Source organism: Pongo abelii, chromosome 2, assembly GCF_028885655.2.
Source record: "Pongo abelii isolate AG06213 chromosome 2, NHGRI_mPonAbe1-v2.0_pri, whole genome shotgun sequence".
NCBI classification, from domain to species: Eukaryota; Metazoa; Chordata; class Mammalia; order Primates; family Hominidae; genus Pongo; species Pongo abelii.
The window spans coordinates 93,069,750-93,083,946 of record NC_085928.1 but is presented as its reverse complement, the minus strand read 5'-3'; the positions used below and the strand labels follow the sequence as shown (position 1 = coordinate 93,083,946).

At 41.3% G+C, this 14,197-nt stretch overlaps 1 protein-coding gene and 1 long non-coding RNA gene across 29 annotated transcripts in view; one reads left to right on the top strand and one right to left on the bottom strand.

Annotated features, from left to right (window-relative positions):
• Positions 1–9,212, bottom strand: part of FHIT (fragile histidine triad diadenosine triphosphatase) — a 1,506,756-nt gene extending 1,497,544 nt beyond the window's left edge. For 19 of the 27 annotated variants that reach the window (XM_063722034.1, XM_063722035.1, XM_063722030.1 and 16 more), the window contains exon 1: positions 9,046–9,211. The gene's annotated coding sequence lies outside the window, so the exon portion shown is untranslated. Of the gene's footprint in view, positions 1–8,497; positions 8,669–9,045 lie in introns of all 27 variants that reach the window. The other 8 variants (XM_063722031.1, XM_063722032.1, XM_063722036.1 and 5 more) reach the window with 2 other exon arrangements.
• LOC129058237 (uncharacterized) overlaps positions 9,174–14,197 on the top strand; it is a 30,996-nt gene continuing 25,972 nt past the window's right edge. For both annotated transcript variants that reach the window (XR_008523265.1, XR_008523266.1), the window contains exon 1: positions 9,174–9,372. This is a non-coding gene — a long non-coding RNA (uncharacterized LOC129058237). The remainder of the gene's footprint in view (positions 9,373–14,197) is intronic.

Sequence of the window (14,197 nt, the reverse complement as noted above, 5' to 3'; positions counted from 1 at the left end):
ATAAGGGTTATTTGAGTTGAAGGCAATTAAGAACAGCAGATTCAGAAAAAACAACAACAACAAAAACACCTCTGCCCTCCTCCATCTAGCTAAAAGCAGGGCATAGATTTTCCTTTGTAAAGGTGACATATTTTCTATAAATAAAGGTGTTCCCCTTTCCCTACCAGAGAGAAGACTTCTTACCTGCATAAACAAACCTTACTAAACAACCTTCATTTACCATACATTTTCCTAGTCATTTTTTCACAGTTTATCCCCCTACCCCAGAAGCCCAAATCCCCTTGTCCTTTTGTAACCACCCAACAGGTTCATTTTGCCTGCTGCCCAGATGGTTTATCCAGACAGAGGAATTGCAACAGAGAAAGAATTTAATTCACACAGAGCAGGCTGAACAGGAGATCAGAGTTTTATTATTAGTGAGATCAGTCTCTCTGGAACTTTTCAGAGACTGGGATTTTTTAAGGATAATTTGGTGGGTAGCAGGCCAGGTAGTGGGGAGTGCTGACTGGTTGAATTGGAGATGAAATCACAGGGAATCAAAGCTGTCCTCCTGTGCTGAGTCAGTTCCTGCATGGAGGCACAAGACCAAATGAGCCAGTTTATCAATCTGGGTGGTGCCATCTGATCCATCAAGTGCAAGGTTGGAAAAATATCTCCAGCACCAACCTTAGGTTTTGATGTTATCCCTAGGAGCAACTGGGGAGGTTTAGAATCTTGTGGCCTCTAGTTGCATGACCCGTAAACCATAATTTCTAACCTTGTCGCTGATTTGTTAGTCCTAGGGGGTTTGGGAAAGGGTTGTTATCATCTCTGTTCCAAAGTTAAACTATAAACTAAGATCCTCCCAAAGTTAGTTTGGCCTACACGCAGGAAGGAACGAGGACAGCTTGGAGGTTAGAAGCAAGTTGGATGCGGTTAGGTCAGATCTCTTTCACTGTCATAATTTTTGTAAAGGAGGTTTCACTTTGTATAGTTTCTTCTCCACATAATATATAAGCCCCCAGACCTAACCACGTCTTTAGGGTCTTCACTTCTTTTCTATGAAGGCCTCTGTATGCATATGTAATAAATGATTTCTCCTGTTAATCTATCTTTTGTCAGTTTACTTTTCAGTGCCCCAGGAGCAGAACCTAAGAAAGTAGAGAAAGGATTGTTTTTCTTTTTTCCTCCCTCACAATCACCACATTTATGGATTATCAAGAAAATTAAAGGTATGTAATCAAATTAGCTTAATTATTCTTCTGCTTTGACATGCAGTTGGGGGAAGATGGGGGTAGGAAGAAAACTTTATAATAGGCAGCCTTTCTAGAAGTGGTTCATTTCAATGGTTCACTTCAAGCTACTCAATTAGAATGTAAGAATATTACCAGTAAAAGTGAGTGGTATTTTATCTGAACAATTGTTCAAACCTTTTCAATAACACTGCCATAGATCATGAAAGCATGTCACTGAGTTTCTTTGGAACACAGTTTTAATGGGATTATAGCCCCCCACCCCACCCCCAGCTATGAGGAATGAGGCAAACTAAGTGCAGGACGAGAAACACAACCTGAAATTCAATATAAGGAAAACCCTTAGACAAGCACAGCAAGAGATATAAGGAGGGTAGGGGAGAAAGAGTGTCCCTGGTAGTTAATCTCAAAGATAACTAGTGCACAATTTATAGTTAGTTCATCAAATTCCATGACAGCTTTGTGATGGCACTTTTCTTTCATTCCCAAAGCCTTCAAAATGCTACTTTCCAGATATTTCATTCCCCACTCAGACCTTTTACCTATTGGATTATACCTGATTCATTCCACGATGCTGTGTTATTAGAATCAGTGGTTTTCAATGTTAAATGCACTTTAGAATCAGCTGCGAATCATTCCACAATGCTGTATTAGAATCAGTGGTTTTCAATCTTAGATGCACTTTAGAATCAGCTGGGAAATGTAAAAAATAAACAAACAAAAGAAATCACACAAACAAAAAAAAACACCTGCTCCCCTCCCTACTCTATCAGTTATCTGGATGGGACCATCTCCTAGGTGATTCTAACTTACAGCCAAGTCTGAGAGCCACTAGTTGGAAAGCAATCCAAACAAATTAAAATTACATAATGAAGGAATAAACTTACATTAGGAGGCCAGGTACCTCGAATTCCCGTCCTAATAATCAGATAAAATGTGTTAATTTAAGGATTCCAGGTTTTGTCCATCAAATTTAGAATGACTCAATTACATGGGCTGAAATATATCTATTTGCCCATGATGGGGTTCAGGACATACTACCCCAAAATATTGTAAGCTGAAGGAATTTGAGAAGACAGCAGAAGCCAGAAGGTCAGAGGTCATTCTCTGACCTTCCTTCTGCCCTCCTCTGAAACAGGTCATAAAACCTAGGAAGAATTATCTGGCCTTCTCCTGAAGCAGGTCTAAGACCCTCCTGTGAAAGGTTTCTCACTTCCCATACCTGGAGTGAAAGAACATCCTTATCTCTGAAAACAAAGGGTTACAGAGAATCTGAACAAACAGGTTTTGCTGTTTCCTCCCATTATTAGCTCATACTTTCTTATTCAATCATACTTCTACACAACTATCTACTTCTTCATCAAATCTAGCATAAAAAATACACAGGTTTACCAGTTTCTGGGGTCTTCATTTCATTATGAAGAATCCTGTCTCACATAAAACTTACGTTAAATAAATCTGTGTGCTTTTCTCTCATTAATCTGTCTTTTGTTACAGGGGACTCAACCAAGAACCTGAGGGTGAGGAAAAGATACTTCTCCTCCCCTGACCCCATAATAATCCAACTTTTACAGAGGATTGAAGAAATTCCAAACATCATATGATAGAGGTAAGCAAAAACAGTAGAATTAAAGGTGATCTAGTCCTCTTAGTATTCAAAATATGATAAACAAGGAAACAGAGCAGGATGCATCAACTTGCATTTTTTATTGACAATGATAAGAATAAAATCATTAGCTACCATTTATGGAGTACCAGTTACTGTGTTAAGCATTTCAATGGGTTACCTCATTGAAAACTAAAAACATCCCTCTGCAATAGAAATTATCACCCCCATTTCACAGATCAGGAAATTGAGGCTCAAAGAGATTTGGACACTTTCCCCAGAGTCACACACATAGAAAGTAGCAGAACCAAGATTAAAGTCCAGGTCTTTTGCTCTATCGAGTCCATTCTCTTAACTACATCATCTGTCACCTAGACCACTGAAGAGTCTCCTAAGTACTTGCTACTCAAAGGACGATCCATGGACCAGCAGCATCAGTCTGTTAGAAATACTGACTCTCTGATCCTTTCCAGGTCTTTAATTTAATCAGAATCTGCATTTTAAGATCAGCAGGAGACTTGTATGCACATTAAAATTAAAGAAGCACAAGCATACATGCTTATCCCACATCAACTATTACCTCAGATAAATTCATTATCCATAATGCATCCATACTTTTTAAAATCGGATTTACTTGACAAATAAAAATTGTATATGTTTATGGTATACAACATGATGTTTTGAAATATGTATCCACTGTGGAATGGCTACATCAAGCTAATTAATATGCACTACCTCAAATACTTATTTATTTCTGGTGAGAATGTCAGAGGTGTTTGAACCAGAGCAACCCCATCTTCAATAGGGGCTGGGTAAAATAAGGCTGAGATCTACTAGGCTGAATTCCCAGGAGGTTAAGGCATTCTTAGTCACAAGATAAGATAGAAGGTTGGCACAAGATATGGGTAATAAAGACCTTGCTGATAAAACAGGTTGCAGTAGAGAAGTTGGTTAAAACCCCCCAAAATCAAAATGGCGACGAGAGTGACCTCTGGTCGTCCTCACTGCTATACTCCCTCCAGCGCCATGACAGTTTAGAAATGCCATGGCAATGTCAGAAAGTTACCCTATATGGTCTAAAAAGAGGAGTCATGAATAATCCATGCCTTGTTTAGCTTATCATCAAGAAATAACCATAAAAATGGGAAACCAGCCACCCTCAGGACTGCTCCGTCTATGGAGTAGCCATCCTTTTATTCCTTTACTTTCTTAATAAACTTGCTTTCACTTTACTCTGTGGACTTGCCCTGAATTCTTTCTTGCATAAGATCCAAGAACCCTCTCTTGGGGTCTGGATCAAGACCCCTTTCTGGGAACAAGTACACTTAAAGTCTACACTCTAAGTAATCTTCAATAATACAATACATTGCTATACATCCATACTTTTATGAAAACAAATCCAATAATTTCATTTCCCCATTTAAGGCCATTAAACAGTTTCCCAAATGCCCTCGGAATAAGGTCAAAATGCAGGTAACCGGACTCTGCATAATATTACTCAGGCTCACCATTCTCAGCAAACTAACACAGGAACAGAAAAGCAAACACCACACGTTCTCACTCATAAGTGGGAGTTGAACAATGAGAACGCATGGACACAGGGAGGGGAACATCACACACCGGGGTCTGTTGGGGGGTAGTGGGGAAAGGGGAGGGAGAGCATTAGGACAAATACCTAATGCATGCAGGGCTTAAAACCTAGATGACAGATTGACAGGTGCAGCAAACCATCATGGCACATGTATACCTATGAACAAACCTGTACATTGTGTACATGTATCCCAGAACTTAAAGTAAAATTTTTTTTAAATTTAAAGAAAGAAAAATATATCTATTACTCAGGCTCATCTCTGCAGCCTTATTCTCTCCACCTCCTCCAGCCATTGATTTTCATTCCCTAAGCACACAGACCTTCTTTCTGCTCATCAAATCCCAGCATCCCCTCCCTCCCTCCCTCCTTTCCTCCATTGTACTAGGTTCTTCCCTGCCGAGAATATATCCTCACTCACCCCGTCAGTGCCTCCCTACCAGCCCCATTTACTGCTCTCACCAGAGCAGATGCAGTACCTGGCACAGAGTTAGGAGCAAGATAAATGTGCTGAATAAAAACATGTTTAGGATACTGAGGGCCTCCGCTGTTTCCTTTGTCCTTTTCCTCTGCTGTTGCTATGATCCTCATTCCTGTTGCTCCTTCCCTGTTCCCTGCATCACTTCTTTTCAGTAACTCACCTCCTTATCAGTAACCTTATGGCTATTGAAGTTGTCAGCTTTAGAAAGAAGCACTGCCACATCCCCATGGTCATTGCCCCAGGATTACTCACCAGCTGGATGACAACTGCCTCACTCTAACCCTGAGGCTCCTGGGATAGGACCAATCCTTTCTAGAGATGGACAGAAGGCCCCACTGACAGAAACAGGCTGCTTTTAAATCAAGGATTTAATATATAGGCGGAACCATAGATCAGGGACCTCTCAGCAGGCAGTACCGGCCAAAAGCTTCACTGTCTCTCTGCCCACACAGGAGAGTGTCACTGTGCTGACAAGACAGGTTATCAAGAGTTGTGAGGAACTTCATATTTTAAATGTGATGACCAAGTGTGCTACTCTAAGAAAACAAGTGGCAAACAAATCCTTTTATAATATAAATATCTGCTTCAAGTTTTAAATCTTGAGGAAATGTGAATTTTCATATATCAGGCTTACAATAACAAAAATAAGAGCTATTATATTTATCTATTGACTGCAAGCTGTTAAGAGCCTGACAACATGCTCAAAGCTCTAAACACACTTTCTTCTTCATCATCGCTGTGAGGTAGAAATGCTTATTATCCCTATTTTAAGTGAGAAAACCAAGGGCTAAGTAACCTGTCTAAAAGGCACAGCTGGGAATTAAATCATAGGTCCCCAGACAACCCCTCTACTGCTTCTCTGCTATGTCTTACTATATAGATCACTTTCTCATCTGAGAAGTCACAGATGTGGACATCCCCAAAGAGACAATCCCTTGGAGAATGATCTCAAAGGCTGAGATTTTTCTCTGCAATGTACATGTTGAAAGCAAAGTAACCTCCCACATCTTATATTTCAAAGCTGCACTTCTGCATTAAAAGAGTAAACAGATTCAATGAAGAGATGTGGGAACAGGGTGCTTATGAATGCAATGCCACAAGTACTTTTTCAGTGTCTACTGGTGGTCAGGCACTATGGTGGAAGATGAATGATCAGACTATCAGTTGGAAGAGTGTGGGGGTGGGGGCATGGGGGTGATGAGGAGAACTTCTCAAATAGACTGTTTCAGGAATGTTTAGCCAATAATTCATAACACTGTTACTTTATTACCTAACTATACGGAAATCATCTTTCAGAAGAGACCAGAGTTACCTGCCTTATTATCTGTGAATACACAATTGAAAGGGCCAATGTGTCTTCCAAAATGAAAGTCACAACTTGTTATATTTCTGAGAGTTCATATTAGAGGGTCAGATTTTAACATGTGAATGCAAACATAGTGTCAGAATTTGTTCTCAAGTGTCTGAAAGAACAAAAGAGAAAAGAGAAATGGGAGCCAAAACCAGACTAACTTCCAAAATGGAAACAGAGCATGTTGAAGTTGCATAAATACACAAATAAAGATGGGGACACAAAAACATTTCCTAAAGCATTCTATCAAAGGCTGCAGGAAAAAGGCCAAGACAAGGATACCAAATAGAAAAGCATAAGCCTGAAAAGGTTATCCACACTACTGTGAGGACTCCAGAAACCTGCCTTCTTGCAGAAACGGGATGCTTTTGACATGAGGGCATGAGATGAAGACTGCAGACTACTTTATAACACACTCTCCTCATTTATAAAATAAGAGTTAGATTAGATGATTTATAAGGTCCTTCCAGTCTGAATGCATTAAGTCCTTATCATCTGTGTGGTCCCTGCACCTTAAGAGAGATGACCATATAAAGAAGCTCAAAAAAATTTGTTGAATTCATGAAGTATTACAACCTTACCAATAATAAATAAGATACTTTACAACAATTAGTCCTGGTCTGTGGTCTTGAAAGAGCAAATTAGAGGAGAAACCATTATCTAAAGAGCTACACATCTGGTGTTCCTGTTAGCTGACTGCTGGTGGAATGAAAGTAACCCTGGACTTGAAAATAAGATGCTTGGTTCTAGTCTAATCTCTGACACAAACCAACTGTGTGACCTTGGGCAAACTGTTTTACCACCTGGGCCAGTTTCCTAATCTCTAAAATAAAGGTATTCTAAAACTATATACATATATATATGGAACCTTTATTATAGGCCAAGAAGTGTTCCAAGATCTTTGCATTAGAATTAAATGATCTCAAAGGTTTTTGCAGCTCAAATGTTTAGTATCTAACTACAGAGGCAGCATGGTATAATTAAAAGATTCCAAATTCTGTAGCCAGAAAGGTTGGACTCCCCCTCAGCTCTGTAAGGTAAGGTCTTTCTCTAAGCAGAGACTGTTAAGCAGAAGGGCTTACAGTCTCAGTCCTTTTATTCCCAGTGTTTTAACTTGGACAAGTTACTTAGCTTTCCTAGCCTTAGTTTTCTAATCTGTAAAGTTGATATAAAAATGGTTCTCACTCTCATATAGCTTTTAAGAGGATTAAATTATAACATATATTTTATTGAATATATATTATATTGCTAGCTGTGTAATCATGGGCTATCGTCTCAAGTTTTTTCTCATATACAAATGGGAAATGTAGTATTAAAAAGAGACCATGTGAACATGTTCTAAATGGTCAAGTGTTAGTGGTTTTGGAAGCATGTACATTAATACTTGGAACACCGTATACAACAATCCCATATATAACACTTAGAACAGCATATGCAATCAATAACAACAACACACACACACACACACACACACACACACACAAACCCTAGACTTCTTTCTTTACTAAATATTTCTAGTGCAGGTTGCAGCAGGTGGACACAGGCCGGCAGCCATGAACGCAGGTCCACATGGGAGTTGTAGTTCCGAGTCAAGGGGCTGCTCTACAGAACGGCAAGAAGCGAGACTTCATCTCCCAGGAGACATCTCGCCGTGCAAAATGTCACGCCACGAGGTGGAGTACCTGCCCGGCGAGAAACAAGACGCGGGACTGCAACTCCCAGAAGCCTCCGCGGCCAAGGCCTCAGGCCGCAGGCTGAAGCCAAGGAGGGAGAGTTCAGGTGGATCCGGCTTAACATCAGGTGCGAGTAGGGACCGCCCTTGGTAGTCTGAGCCCGGCCCGGGTCAGAACCTTTCTAAAACAACCACTGTGGGTATTTTCTATTGGTCCCAGCACATTTCTGAGAGACCAGAATAATAATAGCAGTAAATCTGCAAGTGGTAAACTTTCACAAGCATAACCTCAATTTAGATTTCGGCTTCAGGCAACATCCTTTGGCCACTTGACCTGGGAGCATTGAGCTCCTTGTTTCCCAGATAAGCGCTGTGAGTGGCTGTTCCAAGGTAACACAGCAGGGCAGAATGTGAGCCTACAGAGAAATCTGCAGATGCATCTCAAGTTCCACTAACCTGCCTCCTTACCCTCCGCCACCACCAACTTGGATATACCTTTAAAATCCCCCCTTTGACGCTAAAAATAAAAACAACAACCATAAAATAGGTGTAAGAAAGTCCAAGTACCGATGAGTTCTCCCACAACAATAAATTCGATGCCATTTTGTCTGTTTTTGAAGTAGTAATGTAAAATTATCTCCCAAAATGCTGCCTTCTCTGTACTCCGGTTTGCTCCTGTCCTGGGCACGTGTTCAGCAACCTCTTAGGGGAATCCAGAGCTGCGTGTTTAACACAGACCTGTTGGGACGGATATTCGCTACTTGTCTATGAAACTGACGAACCATCCCAAAACGGCGGGTGCCGACTACATCCCCAGAGCCAAGAGCTGTGGCGTCCCCGGACCCGCTGGCGTGGCCCCGTGCCTCAGTTTCCCCAATGTATAAACACGGTGGAGGAGGAACGGGTTAGGGCTAGGATCGGTGCTTGGGAATTGGGGGGCCCGAGTCCCCACCCTGAGACCCTCGTGGGGCGGAAGAGTATTCGGGACAGAAGCCCACCGCCCCGTGAGCGGCGCCGGCCCCACTGGGCTCCGAGGTGATGACCAGACGCGCGTGGAAACCCAGACCCGCGCCCCAGAAACAGTATTCCACTTGGGCTTGCCTCCCCGCCCCTACCTTCCAGGATGTTGGCAGCTGAGAATGAAAGGCAGAGGGAGGGAGCGCGGGGCCGGAGCGCCGCCTGGGAGTGTGCCCACTGGGTGGCCGCCTGAGGGACCCGGGAACAGAGGGCAAAAAGCCCTGTGACGGAACAGAGCGGAGGGGGGACTGCAATTCCCAGAAGACCCCACGGTAGGGGCGGGACCCAAGATGGCCGCTTGTCTGGGGACAGGAGCGGCGGCCAATACACGCAGAGCATGCGCCTACGCCGGGCCAATTGAAAGCCATAGTGACAGTAACCCTGATTCAGGGGCGGGAAACACTGACCACAGAAGACAAGTTGAGGTGAGAATCCCCTTAGAAGGGGGTTTGGGGCATAAATCGCACAATCTTTGGCTTTTTCTAACTAGAAAAAGAAACATGATTCTTTTCACGTGTAATGAAAGGCTGTACCGCACTTTTGCTTTTTTCCTTCCTCCCAAAACGCGTTTAACTATCCCTTCACGACTCCCCACTGGCTGGATTTCTTTTCGCTTCATTTCCCCACTCTGGATCTTTCTGGATTCCTTAAGCCTTCTTTTCTTTATGTGTCTCTCAGAAACACAGACTTGCAGTCCCTGGCTTGATCCATCAGATGATGTAGTCATTTACGACTACGCTCAGCCCTCCCTGGCATCCTAAGAAAATTGCACCACATGAGCCCCTTCCCTTTTCCTTTCTGTCTTTTCTGTGCTGTTTTTCCCTTAGTATTTGTCGTTACGAAGCATTGTATAAAATTTACGTATTTATCTTTTTTACCATCTTACTTTCTCACTAGAATGCAAGATCCATGCAGATGTGGATTTTTGTTTTGGTCACTGTAGTCTTTCTAGCACCTGGAAAAGTGCCCAGCACAAGTAAATACACTGTATTTTCAATAATTGAACGAAATCTACAGTGACCTTTCTCCTCTAGTCTCCCTTTCTCTGGTGCAGATCAACTCAACCCGTCTCTGACCACCATGGTTCCTTGTGCTTGTTCCCTTTTTTAATCCAAAATCATTATTGATGTATTCTGTGCCAAATGCCATGTGGGTGCTGGAGAAATCATTGATTCAGACCCAATTCCTAACCTCAAAATGCTCTGAGTCTAGTGACGTATGAAAAGTAAAATTAATTTTACAATAAATGCAATTACAAATTGCAGAACACCTAAGTAATTTTCACAAGGTCATGCACCTCCTAAGCAAGGACTAGATTCCTGGCTGCAGACTCTTGCCATTACATCGGGAAAAACATAGAGCAGTTTTCTCTCAGACAAACACTAAGATAGGTCCCCATTTTCCTTAGCACCATTTCCTTTCTTTCTCTGTCTCTCACTTTTTTATTTGGCCTGATTCATTACATGCAGGCAATTACATCAAGTCTTAGATCTCTCATTATTTCTAATATTTGAATCCCATGGAGAGTAGCAAGGTGTCCTACAAAGTGTCCTGGTGTGAAATTCTGATGTCCTTGGAAGCTTGACTCTCAGAGAATGTCACACTGGATTATAGTTCATCACACAGACACCGTGGCCACATAAAATATTATCAAATTGTGAATAACAAAGTGAAATTGAAAAAAAAATTATAATTAAAACAGCAGGAATGTGATCAATATATGTACAGACTGATTTTGTGCATAGAGATTAAAACCCCTGTTCAGGCTTCCTGGCCTAATCTTCTGTCAATTTGGGGTCATTTCCTGTAATACAATTCTGTTGCTTTTATGAGCACAGACTTAGCTCAGCAGTCCCAGCTATTCTCAAGCTGATCGACATGAGAGATTTCAACACATGTGTCAGCAGCCAGACTAAACGTGGAAGAAAATCAGAAGCATATGCAACTGTAAAGCTCAATAACTTTCCTCCTCCTGAGAAGGCATCAGCCTATAATCATTACATCTTCTACTTAGCAGTCAAAAGGCAAATGTCATGAACATACTCGGGATCTAAACAGTGGTGTCTAATGATTATTGCACTGTTGTCGGATAGCCTAATATGAGCACATAGGTATTACTTCAGCTGTGGATAATGCTGACTGCTGGGCTCAAGGTCACCCATGACCTTGAGCAACAGATACATTCACAAAGAGCATGAAGACATGGAACTTGCATTGGATTCAGGACCTTCAAGTGCCAAGACAATCAGTGGGAGGTTACTGTCTGATCTGCAACTTGACTGAATTAATAACCACCTTAGTTTGGGTTCTCCCAGAAGCAGATCTGGAGACAGGTATTCAAGAGCAAGTATTTTATTTAGGAGGTTATCGCAGGAAACACCAGTAAGAGACTAAGAAAGTGAAATAGGGAAGAGAAGACCAAAAAGATGCCTTATCTAGCACATTACTGCTAGAGGCACCCAGAACTTAATCCTCCTAGAAATCTCTGGGAAACAATGTGGAACACGTACCTTAGACTGATTCCACCAAGAAGACAAGATAACTGGGTTGTTTAAACACCAACTACCGTCATTCAATGATTGGGGGCAGCTTTCAGGGATTATCAAGACCCTGGCTTGTCTGCAATGCTCCAAGAGTAGACAGAGTTGCCTCAGTGGCCACAGAAAGCCAGAGATAGAAGAATTAAGAGTCAGATTGGTATACGCTGAAATAGTAAGGGAATATAGCATACTGGCAGGGCACCAATATCTGCTACAGGTGGCTTTGGTTTACCACAAGCTCATGTCACTGAAATTAACAGAATAAGAATAAGTCAGAAACTAAGTAGATAAATACAAAAAGCCCAAGCAGCCTACCACCTTGTGTCACTCATCAACAATTAAGATAGATTGTACTTTCTAAATCCTCACTAAGACATACAAACCAAACAATGGCAGAAGCCTCATTTACACTGGGGAATAGGAACTCTTTGGGCATTTAAGGAGGGTGCTTTGGGAGCTTTGGGGCGTGGTAGTGCAAGGAGAAAGAAGATTAAGAAAAGGAGAAAAGGAAATTTAAAGAAACATGTTAAAACATTGTGTTTTTCGCTTTATGGTCTTGAAACATGAGTAAAGGGCGTGGATATTTTAAGAAAGTAACATCAAGATCTGGGTGACTTTTAGACCCAGATGACAATTTTGTGAAAGACTTCTGTGGATTGTGCCGTTATAGCACTTCTTCATAGCAAATATCTTTACTTGAAATTATACCCTCATTTATTTGTCCTTTTGTCTATCATCTGTCTCCTTCAAACAAAAGGTAAACTCCATGAAGGTAAGAACTTTGTTTTCAGGCCAGGCACGGTGGCTCATGCCTGTAATCCCAGCACTTTGGGAGGCCAAGGTGGGCAGATCACGAGGTCAGGAGTTTGAAACCAGCCTGGCCAACATGGTGAAAACCCATCTCTACCAAAAATACAAAAATTAGCCAGGCATGGTGGCTCACACCTGTAGTCCCAGCTACTCGGGAGGCTGAGGCAAGGAATCACTTGAGCCTGGGAGGCGGAGGCTGCAGTGAGCCAAGATTGTGCCACTGCACTCCAGCCCAAGTGACAGAGCAAGACTCCATCTCAAAAAAAAACTTTATTTTTGTATTATTCAGTAGTCGGCACTCAATAAATATGTGGTTAACAAATGACTGTATTATGGCTACAAGAAGTAAACAGGGTAAGTACTAGAAGAGCCTGACATTTGTACCACTTGTATCATTCAACTAAATCATAAAGGTAAGAGGCACTGGTAACTACACAATAACTCCCCATTATCACGAAGCTTGGGGCCATCCTTGTGTGTAGAAAAACTGGGGGTCACATAATGTTCTTTGGCTTTAGTCAAACACTTCCAACAGCATCCTCTTCAAGCACACACGGCCTACAAGGAAGTCTTTACCATGGAAACAGAATTTCAAAACTAAAAAGTCCGTAGAGGTCAAAGTGTTCAGCCCTCTGCATAATTCATCTTAGCCATATGTTACAGGTCATAATTCAGACCTTCAGACAAGAATCTTTATTTATTTGTAATTTATTACAAATTTGGGATTTATCTGAAAAAATAATATCTAATACAAAAATATTATATTAGAAAAAAGGAGAAACAATGCATTATTTTTGTAATACAAAGTATAGGAAGCTTGGGAAACTCAGTCGTACCCAAATGCTCTAGTCTGCTTCACACATTTCTTAACCTGTGATCATTAAGCTTTTTGGCTACCACTGGAGAATTCTGGTTGCCAGTAAGAGCCATCTTATGATGTGCTGAAAATTTTCTAAATTTTTCATCTATGTTTTTTTTTCTGTCATCTTATTTCTGCCTTTGTTGTTCTGTGTTAAATGTATTCCTTGGGTAGATTTGTTCATCAGATATTTAGAGATCTGTCTATTCCCTATAGCTTGTGAACATATGCATGCTGTCTGCTTTTAACTATGCCTCAAAAATAATCACACTTAATCCTTCTTAGTGCCATCTTTTGCAATCATCTTCCAGTTACCTAGAACATAAGGTGCATAAAACTAAGCTCAGGGTCCAAGCTGTGATCTCAGTAGGGTGGCTCAGAAATAAGCGATGATTTTTCATCACTCTCTTTCAAGAAATTATGGCTCTAAACTTATTGCCCTGGTTTCACTGCCGCTTTAAAGACATTTCATCATTCTAGAAGATAAGACCCATTAAAAGCATTTTCTAAAAACTAAAAAATATAGTAGAGGAGAGTGCAGTTTCTTTTTTTTTATTATTATACTTTTAAGTTTTAGGGTACATGTGCACAATGTGCAGGTTAGTTACATATGTATACATGTGCCATGCTGGTGTGCTGCACCCATTAACTCATCATTTAGCATTAGGTATATCTCCTAATGCTATCTCTCCCCCCTCCCCCCACCCCACAACAGTCCCCAGAGTGTGATGTTCCCCTTCCTGTGTCCATGTGTTCCCATTGTTCAATTCCCACCTATGAGTGAGAACATGCGGTGTTTGGTTTTTTGTCCTTGCCATAGTTTACTGAGAATGATGATTTCCAATTTCATCCATGTCCCTACAAAGGACATGAACTCATCATTTTTTATGGCTGCATAGTATTCCATGGTGTATATGTGCCACATTTTCTTAATCCAGTCTATCATTGTTAGACATTTGGGTCAGTTCCAAGTCTTTGCTATTGTGAATAGTGCCGCAATAAACATACACATGCATGTGTCTTTATAGCAGCATGATTTAT